General features: G+C 32.7%; 2 non-coding genes across 2 annotated transcripts; one reads left to right on the top strand and one right to left on the bottom strand.

The window, feature by feature from the left end:
• Positions 1-1955: 1955 nt before the first annotated feature.
• On the top strand, positions 1956-2029 carry Trnat-agu. Its single transcript has one exon. It is a non-coding gene; the product is annotated as a tRNA-Thr (tRNA).
• Positions 2030-3436: 1407 nt separating this feature from the next.
• On the bottom strand, positions 3437-3510 carry Trnat-agu. The gene has a single exon. It is a non-coding gene; the product is annotated as a tRNA-Thr (tRNA).
• Between the last annotated feature and the right edge of the window lie 13057 nt (positions 3511-16567).

The raw sequence follows: 16567 nt of genomic DNA, 5'->3' as shown, positions 1-16567 counted from the left end.
TTAGACTTGTCTCATTTAAACCAGTTGTAGATCCCTGTTTATGTATAAATGTAAATGTACTGAGAGTTCATAAGGACAGGACTAGAAATATTCAAAACGAACACGTAATTCTTGACTGTTTTAAAAATAGTCAAAAATAAAAGTAAATGGAGCGCTTTCCATCTTAGATCTCCACCTATCGATCGCGCCGAATAATTTGAGATGTTCACCTAGGCTTTTTTTATTTTTAAGTTTAGTAATTTTGTAACATTAACCTGATTTTAGCAACACTATTATAGCTTAATCTATCTACGCCGGATGCATATTATCTTGTTTCTTTATCCTAGAAGCTCGTAGGGATTATATTAAGTAGGTAATAATCCTTTAAATGTGAGATTAAATTCTGACCTGTGAGCTAAAGAGGGAATCTTTATCGCTTATTGCACAATTTTTTGTATACTTGTTAGTTATTATGCCATCGACGTGTCGAGTTTTGACGTATGTGTTCACATTTATGCGTTTTTAGGACAGATTTTTACTGGATTTTTCTTTAACCATTCCAACCGAGCTCTAGGATTGTGCTAGGATATGGTTCACGACGATAGTCAAATGGTAGTCCGTACCCCAAACCATTAGGCTATTGGGGCTTGAAGTATCACTCGCACTATTATTTTTTTTATATTCAGTTTTTTTATATTACAATATTGAAACCAATTCAAATACTATTATTTATTTAAATTTATTACATTCCAGTCTCATATATTTAACATCGTCTTTATTAGTCATTCACTTCACGGAGCTACAAAATAAATATCTTGACAATGAATACTTCGCGGCAACGGCCTTAGATCTGTTTATATGAGTCGTCAATGTTACTTCCTACATTCTTGTCATCAATCAACTAATACCAAATACGATCTTTAGTTTGTGCAATTGTATATTCAACTAGCTGCTCCCATGCGGCTTCATCCGCATGAAATCGTGAAGACTTTATTTTATTGTTTACATTTGTCAAGTTATTGATAGGAAATGTCAAAATGACATGACATGACAAACCTTGATAATCCTGCTTCCTTGATGTAGGCAGCAATTTATGGTCTCTTTCCCACATTAGGGTTTTTATCCAAAAACATTGACCCCCTAAGTTTAATAGCCGGGAAAATATAAAGCCTGAAGCGTGACGTAAATGCAGGGATTTTTATTAAAAAAATAATTATTCAAAAATATGCTGTAACATAACATCTTAGGCAACAAAGAAGTGTGTGTTTACGCTTTATTATAATAGTATAGATATTGCATGTCATCACTAACTATTACTAAAATCGCCAATTATCATATCTAGACCTATTATTGTCATTTACTAATCAAACTTAATACAAGTTTAGATGGGTGGATGGATGTTTGTTTAGGTAGAATTAGATGAAATTTGATATACGAGTAGCTGTGGTGGATAATCTGTAAGAACACATAGGCTACTTACTTTCGTTTTTTTTTTTAATTCCACACGAATGGAGTCGCAGGCTAAAGCTAGTCTTCTATAAAATGATTAACATCTGTCTGATCAATAAATTCCTTTCTGTATATATTTTGAACTAGCTGTTGCTCGCGACTTTGCCCGCGTGAAATTAAAAAATATAGCCCATGTTACTCACTGACAACGAGGCTTTTTAAACATTTTTTTCCTTAATAATATTAATATAGATAACCTTGAAATAATGACACCAGAAGAAGGAAAATGTTATCATAACCTTTATAAAGTGCATACATATGTCGTTTTAAAATTTTCCAAGTCTAGTGTGAGCACTTTCCATTACGCGATCTGCGGACCGGTTTCACTGATTGTTTGAAATAGACTGATCGGATTTCTCTTCACTCTTTCTTTAATTGTTTTCATTTATCCAGACGCTACGGTTATAGAAAATAATCAATTACACTGCGAGTGTTTATTAAATGTATATTTCGTCATATCGTGCATCGGCGCCGTGGCTTAGTTGGTTAAAGCGCCTGTCTAGTAAACAGGAGATCACGAGTTCGAATCTCGTCGGGGCCTGAGCTGTGTTGACTTTTTGTATATTTTTTATCTTGTTAACTCTCCCTTTGTCAAACGGGACTTATCGTGTTAACTGATTTTAGATCATTTTTTAACAGTATTAGTGTTCAATAAAATCCCATTGGTAAAATTGTAATTTTTGTATAAGGAAGCGATTTAAAGTATGTTGAGAAATTAAGTTCAGGATGTGAACTGTTTGTTGACAGGGTCGGATTTGTTGATTATATTATAAAGGTCACGATCATTTATGTAAACTATACGGTTAATTGTTAATTATCATTAATAATGATTTCCTGATTTCAACTTAAAATTCAACCCTGTATTTATGTTAATGACCTCACTATGTAAATGTCAGTGTTTTTATTTAGTCTTACGTACCTTTGTAATGTTGTGATTAATATTTTTGTATTGATAGAGTGATAAGATAAGAAAGTTATATATAATTTAGCAAGTAACATGTATAATAAGTTATTATCTATGTAATTGCAGTGTTTGGGTCAATGACATTTCATCATGGGTAGGAAATAAATTTCCCTGACCATTACAAATATGTTAGCTTAAAGTTATATTATCAGTATACTAAGCTATTATATTAGCATATTTCAATGCAGTATAAGTATAAATTTGTCAACTTCTCGCACAACAATGAAATTACCCTCGTTATATTGTTTTCAATAGGAATAGTATTGCCGCAATGTTTACGCTAAATTTAACGTTAATTCCGTCGCAAATTCAAAGATAACGTAACTTGATTGTATAATGTTATCCCGTTTTTAACATGTAGAAACTTTAATAAGACAATTATTAACAATAAAATGTTTTATTCGATATCTGTTGCTTTGTTTACCTTTTAGGGACTAGTACTTTACCAGACAACTAGTATCAAAAGCAAGGAAAATGCAGCTCTTAAAAAAGTCGATCACTAAGGAGGATAATGGGATAGTGTCCGAATGTTACAGTGATCGGAACCTACAGTAGAATAGCTTGTTTTATTTTAGTTATTTAGAAATAAGCTGGAATCACCTTTTAGTTAAATGTGTAGCTTGTTATAATTTTATATTTATATTTTTGTAGCTATCGTATCAATGTAGTTTATCTCACGAAGGCAAGCTGTCGACCTCGACAAGTCGCACAACAAAGACTTGTCATGAGCACAAAAAGCATTTGGTAGCAGTTATTTTTCTTGCCAAGTTATGATGAGACTATCATCGACCAACATTAACATACAATAGTTGCCACTGTTTTGTCTTAATGTGAAGTCTTTGAACGTTATATGATCTTTGTATTTTATATTTACTTGCTATCTGTAGCTTGTGGAAGAATCTAGTAATGCTAATTGCTAATGTGGTTATGTTGTTAAGAAGTGGTAAAACTAAGAATATTGTGTCAAAAAAAATTATACACTTCAGGCCCCGACGAGATTCGAACTCGTGATCTCCTGTTTACTAGACAGGCGCTTTAACCAACTAAGCCACGGCGCCGATGTGTTACTAATTGAATTTGTGTTGATCTTTATAAGTATTCAATATAGCGATACTAAACCTGACTCTATTTCTTTAATAAATTTCGCCCGTGAATCCGTTCTCGTGGATTAAAAAAACGAAACTAGTATCCTGTGTGTTCCAGACTTCCAGACTATCCTTTACACCTACGCTAAATTTTATCGAGATTCGTTCAGTAGTTTATACTACATAGTATATCAAACATCCATCCATCCATCTAAACTTTTAAATTTATAACTAATATTAAGAAGTTTGAATTCAAACTTAATTACATTAATAGAAATTGCAAATATTCGCTCCTACATCAATACTATTCCATATTTGCGATCTTCGTAAATTGCATTAACTTCAGGTTGGGATTATCGACAATTATGAGTAGATATATGGAACATAAACATAGAATGTCATCCATATCATATATTCTTTAGAACAAAGGCCATTCTCTGTGTTTATTATTTATGTCTCGTAAGATCATAAGGTCCTAAAATCATCAGTTCTGCAAAACATATAAGTCAATTGCAGTGATTGGATTTATCATAATGAATCATATCGTTTGAAACAAAAGAGCTTAAGGTGTTGTGAGTCAGGTTTGTTGTTGAGGAAGGCCGTGTAACACTATACAGGATGTTTGTAAAAGCTAAAGTGCAGTTTTTTAAGATTTCTGCTAGGTATGGTACGGCACTCGGTGACTTCGAATAAATCTCTTTATATTCTTGGGGTCCGTGTTTAGCTTATCTACATTCGACCTTATTCCATAACACCTGTTATGCTCATTGTTCCCGTAATTCTTCAAAGTTTATTAAAATATTGATTGTACCACCATAATCTTCTAAATTAAAGTTTTCTAAAATGATAATTTAAAATGTTATTAAATAATGAATCACGTGCCGTTCAGTTGTGTATTCACAGTTACAAAGGCTTCCGATCACAACCGCAGAGTAATTAGAAACACTCTGTATACCACAACATTCACCGTCTACCACAAAAGCGATAGTTATGTGGGAATAGATAAAAATAACAATGCAGCTGACAATGGATTAAGCAACAGAATTCGCACACGTTGCTACAATCATTTCGTAATAGCACTGATTTAAGCGACTAAGAATTATTTATTAAGTGAATATCATAAATCACATCTGCTAATTATGAATTAACTAGTGTTTATTAGAGGAAGTTTGAGAGTAGCCCCAGTGGTTGAGAAAATAAAGAGTAAAAAGTTAGCGTGGTATAGGCACGTTATGAGACGGGATGAATCGAATGTAGCAAAAAGGACGTCAGTTATGAATGTGGAGAGGTACACCGGTAGAGATAGCCCTAGAAAAAGATGGATGGGTTGCGTGAAAGAAGACGATCAAGAAGGGAGTGATGACTGACATGACGGATGATAGTTATTTGGAGGACGAAAACTCGGTGCGCCGACACTACGGGAGTTTGATAAGGCAGGGGAGATGTTGATGCTGTTTACAAAATGTTTCAAAATATTTCTGGATATTAAAATGATGGCATATCTTATTTTAATCTTAATAAATCTTACTAAAACAGTCTGTTTTAAACAGTTGTCATACTTATGAAAAAAAAATATTTTGATTCAATGTATTAACAGAGAGTGTTATTTAGAGAACGTGATTTCTAAAATAGAAAAAAATTGTTAAAAGATTAATTTTTGTCAGTGTTACTTCCAATATTAATAAGCAAATGACAATAAATAGGTAATTTAATTTATAATGATCATGTAAATCGTTGTTTTATTGCTAAGTATGAATATTGTGTTCGAAATTGAATGAAGTAGCCCACGACGGCTGCCATGGACGCGCGGATTCGTTTCGCTTGAGTAGCGCGCGTTCTAAATTCATACGTATTCGAGAGGTTGCTCTACTTTTTTTAGAGTTCTTTTTAAAACTTATACACATTTTAGACACCAAGATAAGATGTTATTATCTAAATAGTGTAACTTTTAACTCATTCATTAAAATGTGATAGTTTTTGTATTGTATCGAGAGATAAAAAGATATAACGGTATTTGTTATCCATAAATATTCATAATTTATTCTAATCATTTTATTTACTGACTAGGCGTTGCTTGGGACTTCGTCCCCATGAAATTATAAAATAATAAAAAAATATAGCCTATGTTAGAACTCTAAACTAACTGTGAAAGAATTTTTAAAATCGGCCCAGAAGTTTTGGAGTTCAATACATACCAAAGTCCAAAAAAAACTTTTCTCTTTATAATTTTAACTAGTATAGGGGAATTAATAATATATGCACTGTGATTAAAACGTTTTTTTTATTATTTAATAACGACAATATAGTTAGCATCTCCTCATATCTCATGTCTTCGTACTGAGTTTAGACGTTAACTGCGGTGTTATTCTGACAATATTAATGTACGGAATCCTATAACAAAGACAGTTCTGTCATGATATGCCTGTTAAACATTGTGACTACTTCGTAATGCGACGGACGTTATCATCCGTCACTGTTCTACTAGCGAATTTGAATGGGCATATTGTTGTAGAGAGTACACCAAGTTAAGAACTTTAAGTTACTATATAAGTAAATATCTTATTTTATTATAACTAGTAAGAAGATGTCAGTAATAGAAATAGTGATGTAAAGTAGCAAACAGTTGAAAAATGTATATCTTACTAATATAAATACGAAAGTTTAGATGGATGGATGGATGGATGGATGTTAGAGTTTGTAGCCAAAACTGCTGAACGAATCTCGACGAAATTTGACAGAGATATAGACGATAGTCTGGGAGAACACATAGGCTACTTGTTTTTTTAATACCACGCGGACGAAATCGCGGTCGAAAGCTACTTATCTAATATTACAAACATATTTTTCAATGTACATATTTATTGTCAATTTTAAATTAACAAATTTTTCCGCGCCGTAATATACACAAGCTGTACATACTAACCGTGAAATTCCGCTTCCCTAACATTATTGACTATTGACCAACTCTGTTCCATACAAGTGTTAGTTTTCAAAGAGAATGGGAAAAAATGTTAACACATGTTGTTAAACAGTGGAAACCCAACGTAAAACAGGCCCGTAAGATATTGTCATTATTTATATTCGTCTCCTTTCAATGGAAAGGCATCGACGTCACGAAGTAATAAATTATGCAAAACATCTTTTAGCCGGTTTTTTTTACAGCAGGATCTTACGGTAATGTGTAAACGATAAACACTCGTGTGTATATAACACAGTAGGTCTTGAATCCCGTGAATTTGTAAAAATGTACACAAGTATTAAAAACACGATTAAAAGCGTATAACAAACGTCGCTAGTAGTACATGGCATAAATAATAATTCGAGATGCTCATAACCAAAATTATTTTAGTACAAGTGTTTATCGGTTTTATGAAAAAATTTGGTAGTCAATTGATACATTCAAGTGCAAAAAACTAGTTAATACAAAACCAATAGTTAATGTAATAATGATTTACAAATATTGTAAAAAAACCTTCTCGTTTTTAATATAGTTACGAGAGGAAAAAATTAAAGGGTTCATTTTGTTGTTCCCCTCTATTACACAGCATTACATGTACATACATAGCTAAATGTTTCGTTGTAAAATGTATAAGTTTAGCATTTAGAATCAACTAATAAAAAACAGATCGCGTTGGCATACTAATGAAATTAAAAATCAATAAGGTGTATTTCTCAGTCGAGGTCGTAATCAACCAGTTTGGTTGTTTTTCAACTGGTATTTTAGCGGATATTACATCGAGTGTTAAAAATATATTATTAAAGATATTCAATTTTACACTTGGATAAAATGCGTTTTATTTTTCAAATATCAAATTATGAAAAACTGTTTTCGTTCTAATTTTAGACTAGCTATTCGGACTACTTATTTATGTAATTGATTGGTAACGTACCTGTTTAATCGTAAAAGATTTTTTTAAATCGGCCTAGTAGTTTTCGAGTTATGTCAATACATACAAAATACAAATCTCTTCTCTTTAAAATTTTAATATATGTTTAAATATTAGTGCATCCGTAACAGCTTTAGTACACAAAGGCATGTCAAACATCGCACCTAAGTGCAGTTCTCACATTCATGGGAAACCTAGCACTACATAAAATTACAGTCTCTAAAATCTCATATGCAAATTGAAAAAGTTACACAAGACTTTGCGGTTTGCAAAATGTTATGCAGTTTTAAACCCATACAAATGGTGTCACAACTACGATGGTTTAAAAAGAGACGAAATGATCAAATATAAATAAAAAACATTAACGAATAAAAAAAGGAAAGGACATTGGCTGGGGTCAAATAATTTAAAAGACGCTGTAAAAAACGACTAACAGCGATAAAAAAAAGTAAATTGAACATCGCTTCTACCATCGATTAATTTTATTATAAAAGAACACAGTAAACAAGAAAGGGTATGATGGATTCTTGCGCAATATGCTCGCCTTGGACAAAGGACTCGTTGTCGTAACCGCATTGTAACCGACAATGGGCCAATAATTACCGTCGAAGTATGCACAATATCTTCCGCTACAGGATCCGAGCTTCCCAATGTTTTGTAATAATGTTCAAGTACGCATGAGCTTCTTCAATGCAATTTCTGCAATGCTTCAAGATGACGTTACACTACGATTATTGGAGCGCAAATCCTAAGTATTAGTTCAACATTTTGTGTGAAATTAATTTAAACTTATTGATGATTGATTGGCTATCATTCTAGTAGTGATACTATTCTATGTAGAACAAGGACTTCTATTGAGGCAACCTTTAAGGTCGACATAACCAGTAACCAATCAGCAAGCGCATCATTAGATCCGCATTGCCAAATCGTCTATCTTTTTCTTAATAAAGAATTCACTCCAGAGTATCCCAAGTTCGTTAATTTATGGAAATTATAGAGTTTTAAAACTAAACTATGATAGAATCGCATAGTAACAAACGATATGTGTTAAATTGTATTTTAATGTAGGATTGTCGGTTACATTTTATGGATTAAAATTTTTTTTAGCATAAATATGGGCTGGCAACGTTTCTGTAGTTCCTCTGGCATTACGGATGTTCATCGATCATCTCGGTTTTCCCGCTGCTCGTTTGCCCCCCTTCGTTTAAAAAAATAAAAATAAAATGGCTTGAGAGTAGATGGTGGCTGTTAATACTGCTAAACAAAGTTCATTGGCCTGGCTTTGTTTGCAAATTTTTAAGGTTTTCTTTGTGTTTTGTCGGGGTTAAAAGTTAATAAATTGTTTCCGAAATTGTCTGCGGTTAACGGAATTTGTCTTCTGAGGACATTTAACCCTTGTTTAGTCAACCTTCTGACAAAAGAAACCTCGCATTATTAATGTTGCTTGAATTGTTAATAGCATTTGTCATTTGCGAAATATGCATATGCGTTTTAGTTTATTTTAGCATTTCAACTTTGGCCTCGATAAATGTAAAACGTCTTTATTTCATTAATTTGAATAAAGTATATTGAAATATTAAATTACCAGTCGCACCAGAAATTCAACAGCCAATTTCGTTTTAAAATATTTGTACCTATAGTTTTTGTGATAGTATTAGTTTTTGTCCATCAATAACTGTATATTGTATGCTATGTTTTATAATCGCTTAAAGCAAAAAACCTGTAAAGCATTTTATTTGACCTTGAACAAAAAAAAGTTATGACCTTAAATTCTGAATATTGACGGTGGAACTAATTATTTTCTAAACCAAAAAATGCAACGATTTTGATGTTGTAAAGCATACTTCATACAGATATTATAAATGCGTAAGTTTAGATGGATGGCTTAAACGGCTGAATGGATTACGATGAAATTTGGTGTAGATGTAGATGATTGTCTGGAAGAACACATAGGATACTCACTTTTTTAATACCTCGCAGGCGTAAGCTAGTTATTAACTAGCTTTCGCCCGCGACCCCGTCCGCGTGGATTTGGAAAAAAAAAACAAAAGGGAATAGCCTATGTCTTCTTCCGGACTACCTTCTATATCTACACCAAAATCCGTTCAGCCGTTTAGGCTACAAACTCTAACAAACATCCATCCATCTAAACTTTCACAAATATAATATTAGTAGGATCTGTTGCCTCACGCATGGTATGTTTATTTATTTTTAATAAAAAATGACCTAGCTCTAAGGGCCTAGGTAGTGCTGGGTGTGTTATTACGGCGGTTGTTGATTGAAGGTCAGTAGTCCATGCCCTTATTTTGCAAGTACGAATGCAATGAGACGTTAAAGGAAAACCAGTTTATTGAAGCCTGTCTATATTTATGTGTGTGTATTGATTCATACATTACCAGTTACTAGGAGTTTTACCAATACGTTTGTATGTGTATTATTTATACTAAAGCATCAGACAAACAGACAGATAAAAACTTTTTAAATGCGTTTTTCGTTATCAGCACATCATCTTCCCAAGAACAGGAATTTTTCTTTTGATCTTGGAAACAGACACTCCAATTTTATTAAGTATAGGTATGGAACGCATCATTAAAAAAAATTAACTCGTTTAATCGATTACAAAACTAATTTACAATGCAGGTACTATTTGTTAACCCTTTATTAACTATTTGTTAAAAGTATAAAAAAGATTAGAACATAGGAAAGTATGGTATGTTATTCGTAGCCTGATTCGATCTGTACTATATGCTTTTGTAGAAAGCGGATAATTTACACTTACATACTACACTTTTGACGTAAGCTCCATCAAAGTAACTAAATAATAATTAAGAACGAGTTCATGCAAATTACCCTGCTTTTACTCCTCATGCGTATCATTGTTATGGTGCCACTATCATTCCTCGGTGATCAAGTGTGACAGCCGAAGCCGCCGCTCCCAACTAGTTTTGCATAAACCATGTTTACGCAACGTGCGTTGTGAAAGTTGCGTGTTCATTTGCCAACCTAAATGAATCATTAGCGTTAAACGAAAACATCTTTTAATACTAACGAAATAAGTCTCATTTTCAGTCCAAAGTTGAGCTTATTACGCCAGCCTCGTGCCGGAGACGGTCTTAATCAAAATGGCGAATTGTCAACGATATGTCACTAAGCAATGTGAATCTGCTTTTAAATATTAAAGGATTTTTTATAATCGTTATTATCTATTAAATTAGTTTAAGCATAATGAGATATCTAAAGTAATTTTAACACGTAACACTATCTGCAGATCTGTGAATTTATGACGTCAATCATACTGATATTATAAATGCGAAGGTTTAGATAGATGGATGGATAGATGTTTCTTAGAGTGTGTGGCCCAAACGGCTAAACGGATCTGGATGAAATTTGTCATAGATTTAGAGCATAGACTGGAAGAATACATGGACTACTTTCTTTTATTTTTTTAATACCACGCGGACGAAGTCGCGGGCGAAAGCTATAAATATAATATATATTTTTAAAATTTTATTCGTTAGATGCATTTAGTTAAAAAGATGTTAGCTTACTTCTTGGTTCAATTTATCGTAGTTTCGATTTCAATTCATATTATTTATTTTAATGGCTGATTTTACTCGTGGATAGTATTTAAAAGTTCCCACTATCACAAAGGTTAAATAAAAAATGGACCTTCCTTTGCCGTTTCCTCTTCAAACATAAACATCTATACTACATTCTAGTGTCTTCCATATTATTCCCACGCCTTTTATTACAACTCACAGCACTTGATTTGTTATCTATACATATAATAAAATTAGAGTGTCTGTTTGTAATATGAAAAGAAAAAATCCAGATTTCGGGAAGATAATGTATTTACGTTGCTGATAACGAAAATTTTTTGTCTGTCTGTCCGCAAGTCGCGTTTGTTCCGGGCAATCTCCCAAACGGCTGGGACGATTTTGACTGGACTCTCACTGTAGGATAGCTGACATGGACAGGCATATTATAGCCTACTTTTTTTAATTGCGCGCAATCAAAATGAAGTAACGGGTGGTTCTAATTTGCTAACGAAATTTGCAGGCGACAATTTGTCGCTAAAATATCTGTTTTGTTAATTTAATACACATTATAGAGTTTCGTGGCATATACTAAGCTTAAATGATCATGATAATGAGGTTCTTCAAACCAATTTCAATACATGGTTAACAATAGACGATTGATTTCCGTCTACGGACTTTATTGCAGTGCTATAAGAATCAATTAACCCGATCATCAAGAGGTCTTCACGTACTGTGTTCAGAGGACACGCTTAACGTTAAATATCTACACATGCTCGGCCTTGACATTAATTTATTCAATATCCCCCTGTCCTTAACCCACTCTACGTGGAACGGCGCAGGTTTTCCTCCAGATTGATCTATCATTAATAATTTTAGTCGTCATCCATTATTAAGCCAGTTTCCGTTTACGCAATCCATCAATCTCCTAGACACATTTGAAGTTTATTATTATGACTAGCTGTTCCCGTGCGACTTCATCCGCATCGAATTAAAAAAAACTTTCTTTTATTGTTTACATTTGTCTAATTCTCAATTGAAAATGTCAAAATTACCGTTACCATAATGTTCCTTAAGTTCCTTAGTTAATGGTCCCTTTCCCACATGAAGGTTTTTTCAAATTTATTTTTCCTCTAAGTTTAATAGCGTAAATATATAACCTAAAGCGTTTCGTAAGTGTAGGGCTTTTTACTAAAGAAAGAATTACTCAAAAATATGCCATGATTGCTGACATCCTACGCCACAATGTAGTGGGTGTTTACGCTTTATTACATTAAAAGGATAGATTAAAATTTATTTTACTGTTGACTATCTATCTGATGTTTTGGTAAATCAATGATACTTGTCTCTATTCTTATCACAACAATCAATTTATCTCGATTAATAATAATCATACAAAGTAATTCCGCAAACACCAAGGTGCTTCCGCTATTATTTTATGAAAGACGAATCCTGAATCAGTCACGGTCTTATGAAGACTGAATGGAATTTGTCGACCAATAAATGTTTAGTGAAACGCTAACCAGAGTTCTAATTATATTTCATTATATAATGAGTAACAAATGTATTATCTATTAAGAATTTTTAATTAATATTTTAGAATTGTAAGGTAATTGATGTGCTACATAAGGTATTTACGCGTTTTAGCATGATACTAAAATCTAATATTTACTTAACATGAAAAGCCAGGATAATCTGTAACCACTTCATTCATCAATATGGTTGGTTCAATGTCTTCTAGACTGATAGTGTTTGAAGCTGTTTTTAATGCTTTCTAGGCTCTCTTATATTCCACATTGCTCCTTAAAATTATTAGCGCTGCGTGCTATGTCTCCTTATATGGTCACAGTCGTAGTCATTTCGTCAGTTTTAATTATCAGTAATTTGAATTCTATCAAAATTTGAAATAACATCACTTGTATGAATCGATTGCGAATATTACACAAGTGTGAGCAGTCTGTAATCGTTTTTTTTTTCTTTCTTACAACCGGACAAATATCCGGGTTACCCAGTTACCAGTACGTCGCGAAGTGTGTAATAAAAACACCACTTACCTAACGTCAAATAGAATGTCTTTCCGGTAATGCAAGATTCACTTAAGTTTATTATATTAGTTTACTGACCGGAGTTTTTACAACTAGATAAAAATACAAACGTTTAATTACTAAGGGCCTGGTCCCATCAAATTATTATCTGATAATAATACAACGTGTAAAAATATGTGATGGGAATATCGGATTTTGATACTTTATCTGACAATGACGTTATTTTTAAGATATCTGAGCCTCTATAAGCCAGTGATGGGACAGACCCTAAGTCCAGTATACATCAATCCAGCGAACAACTATAGTTACTAATTTAAAACAGGATAAATTTAAACCTACCCTGGAATTTACTGTTTGGGTTTAATTAAAGTGGGCGTTAAGTACTATTTTAATTTTTATTGTTAATCGTTAACTCGATACCATCAGCCAAATGTAATGAAATTGATTTTCGATTACGCTTAAATTTTTTTTATCTCATTCGTTAGCTGCTTATTGCGGATGCAATGTTATCACAAGTACTAATATGTAACCTGGTTTTTATCAAATAAAACAAGTTCTAAACTGCGATTATCATAATGTGTACAGTCGAAATTATATTGACACAGTTCTGCTGGCAATGTCATCGATTGTTCAGTGTTTTAATTGATGAAACAAACCTGTCTGTTTTTAAGTCTTTAACTACTGCCTTTTAAAGTTAAAACTGATAATATCGCCTTGTTATAATTTCTCATTTCTATTGCACTTGACTATTTGCGCCTCATAGACTGTTTTATTTTGAATTCCTATAATTTGGTGGGTAATTACACAAAATACTTATACAGTTACATACAGTACTTATACTAAATGTAAAGTCTGTTCCGAATCGTATGTATATTCAGAATTATTCACTGTCCACATTGTACATCGAGTTGATTATATAAAGTTATCGTGAAAGGGAAAAAAACCTGTTGTACAGAAAGTAAGTGTTGCCAAAATTTTGTATAAGGTAGTGTATAAGTAGTGTTCGAGATAAGGTACGTCGCGAAATGTGCATAAATATATTTTCAATTTTGTGCACATTAAATTTGACTAGCGGCAACGCATTGATCGAAATTCGCTCATAATTTTATAACCTATTTTTTATTAACTATTAGCTTTGTTTATACTTCTCGTAACGTTTTCTAAAAATCAGGTACAGAGTCTTCAACTCACTTATTAATTAGTTTTGGATATAAATCTTTAGACGTTCGGTATATCTCAATGCAGAGAAATTGTTAGTTGTCATTAATTTTGAAGGCAAGTTTATTGTTCCTACAAGGCCACGCGCCTAGAGTTGTGATCAAAAATCGATTATTTTGCAAAAATATTATGCTTTTTATGCGTATTGTATATCCGTAACTTTGCAGTTAATTTCACTTACTACAAGGTCGCTACTACAAACCACCGCAAGGTGATAATTCTAACAGCATTGTTTTTGATAACTTTAGTATCTTCAGTCCTAAACTCAGATGGCCTGAGTAATTAATTAAATATTTGTTATCTTCATGTGAACCAAAATCAATGTTCCTCGTGTCTTAAAAGTGACTTTTTTTTTTAATGGGCCTCGCCACTCTGCCCTCTCGTAACCCTATTATGTGCGATCGAGTATTTTGGGTACTCTATTTCTTTACTAGCTTTTACCCGCGACTCCGTTCGCCTGAAATTAAAAAAAAAGTGAGTAGCTTCCGTGTTCTTCCAGACTATGCTGTACGTTTATACCAAATTTCATTGAAATCCGTTCAGCTGTTTAGGATACACACTCTAACAAACATCCATCAATCTAAACTTTCGCAATTATAATATTATTATCAGTATGATTAAAAGTTTCTTTACTCTTTAAAAAATTACAATATTACTTACAAATAATATCACATTTAGTGACTTAAATTTAAATAAAAATGGCGAGTTTAATGTTCGCATCTTGATAGGTTTCTATTCTTGGTTGTGATGTTACTGGTTTAACGTGTTCCAGCAAACACAACATACTAACTGGTATCATTTTTATGGCACGAGAAGATCACCAAACCGCCATCGTTCTAATTGAAGACACTCGTATAATATTAGTTCTCGTACATCTTTAGTTTTTGCTCGCATGTTACGAGGCCTTTGAAATTAATAATATCCTCAGTATCTTTAATCTTTTAATGTTTTTTTAAACTGTACGAAGAACTAATTTTTGTTTTCCATTTAATCTTCATTTTAAATGGATTTAACGATAATGATTGATAATTTCTGTTTCTTTTTTTACTTAAATTGGTTTCTCATTTATGATGAGTTTCTTTTTGATGCTTCGATTCAATTATTTACATGCAATGGTTTGAGGGATACTACTTTCATTCTAGATAAACATCCGATACTGCTTTAAAACAACTACTTTAAGCGTCACACATATTTGTTTTCAACTTATCTTTGTCTTCAACTTTAAGCGTAACTTCTGTCTCTTCTCTGTGTTCTGTATCTTGTTTGTGTCATTCGTATTTCAGTACAATTTCGACATAAATAAATAGTAAATTATCGGTTTTCTTTTCATGAGTAATTTTTTCACGAATACATTATCTCATTTTACATACCTAGTCATGTTAATTTGCAGACTGACAACTTAATCGAGGATATGTCCGCCGTGAGCAGGTTGATGATGACCACTCAAGGAAACTTTGAATACAGTGAATTTTCATACCTAAATCGAGTTTCATGATTGTATTTTATTTATGGCAATTAAACGTATAGCTATAGCGGACAGCGGTTCTAACTTTTTTAAACATAAATTATTGTAGATTAATTTCAATGGAGAAACGCATTCTGTGGAAGGCATTCGGAAAGACCTATGTCTAGTCGTGGACAGACAAAGGCTGACGATGATGAAATCTAATATACTAATGAAATAAAGCGTAAACATACAGTTCTTTCTCTCTCTCTTTCAGTATTTAAAGCATATTTTTGAATAAAAAGCGCTACACTTACGTCACGCTTTAGGCTATAAACTTTCACGTTATTAAACTTACGGGGTAAATAAATTTTAAAAAAGCCTTTATGTGGAAAAGGGACTATAAACTCCAAGCTGCCAACATTAAGGAAGCAAGGTTATTATGGTAACAGTTATTTTGACATTTGCAATTGAGAATTTAACAAATGTAAGCAATAAAATAATTTCATGCGGATGAAGCAGCACGGGAACAGCTAGTTTTAAATAATTAAACTGGATCTATACGAAGACCCATCATTATCTGACTGTAATAGTCAATTGTTTGGTCTGGAATATGCATTTTATGCACCTCGTCGCATCATGATATATGTTCGTAAATTATTAACGAATTCCAATATTATAATTAGGCAAATGACCTTCAAGTCTTGAAATGAACCGCTCAACCTTTGCATGTACAGGTGTATAGTGCGCGTATAAATATGACAGTGTAATTTAGTAAAACCAGAAAACACGTCGACCAAGCCTCGTGACTTTGTAACATTTTTGACCGACTTCCCAAAAGAAGGAGGTACTCAATTCGTCTGTATGTTTTTTTTTTTTTTTTTTTTTTTTTTTTTTTTT

Source organism: Papilio polytes, unplaced genomic scaffold (genome assembly GCF_000836215.1).
Source record: "Papilio polytes unplaced genomic scaffold, Ppol_1.0 DF822067.1, whole genome shotgun sequence".
Classification (NCBI taxonomy): Eukaryota; Metazoa; Arthropoda; class Insecta; order Lepidoptera; family Papilionidae; genus Papilio; species Papilio polytes.
The sequence above is the reverse complement of the archived record's forward strand: the minus strand, read 5'-3'. Positions and strand labels throughout refer to the sequence as shown.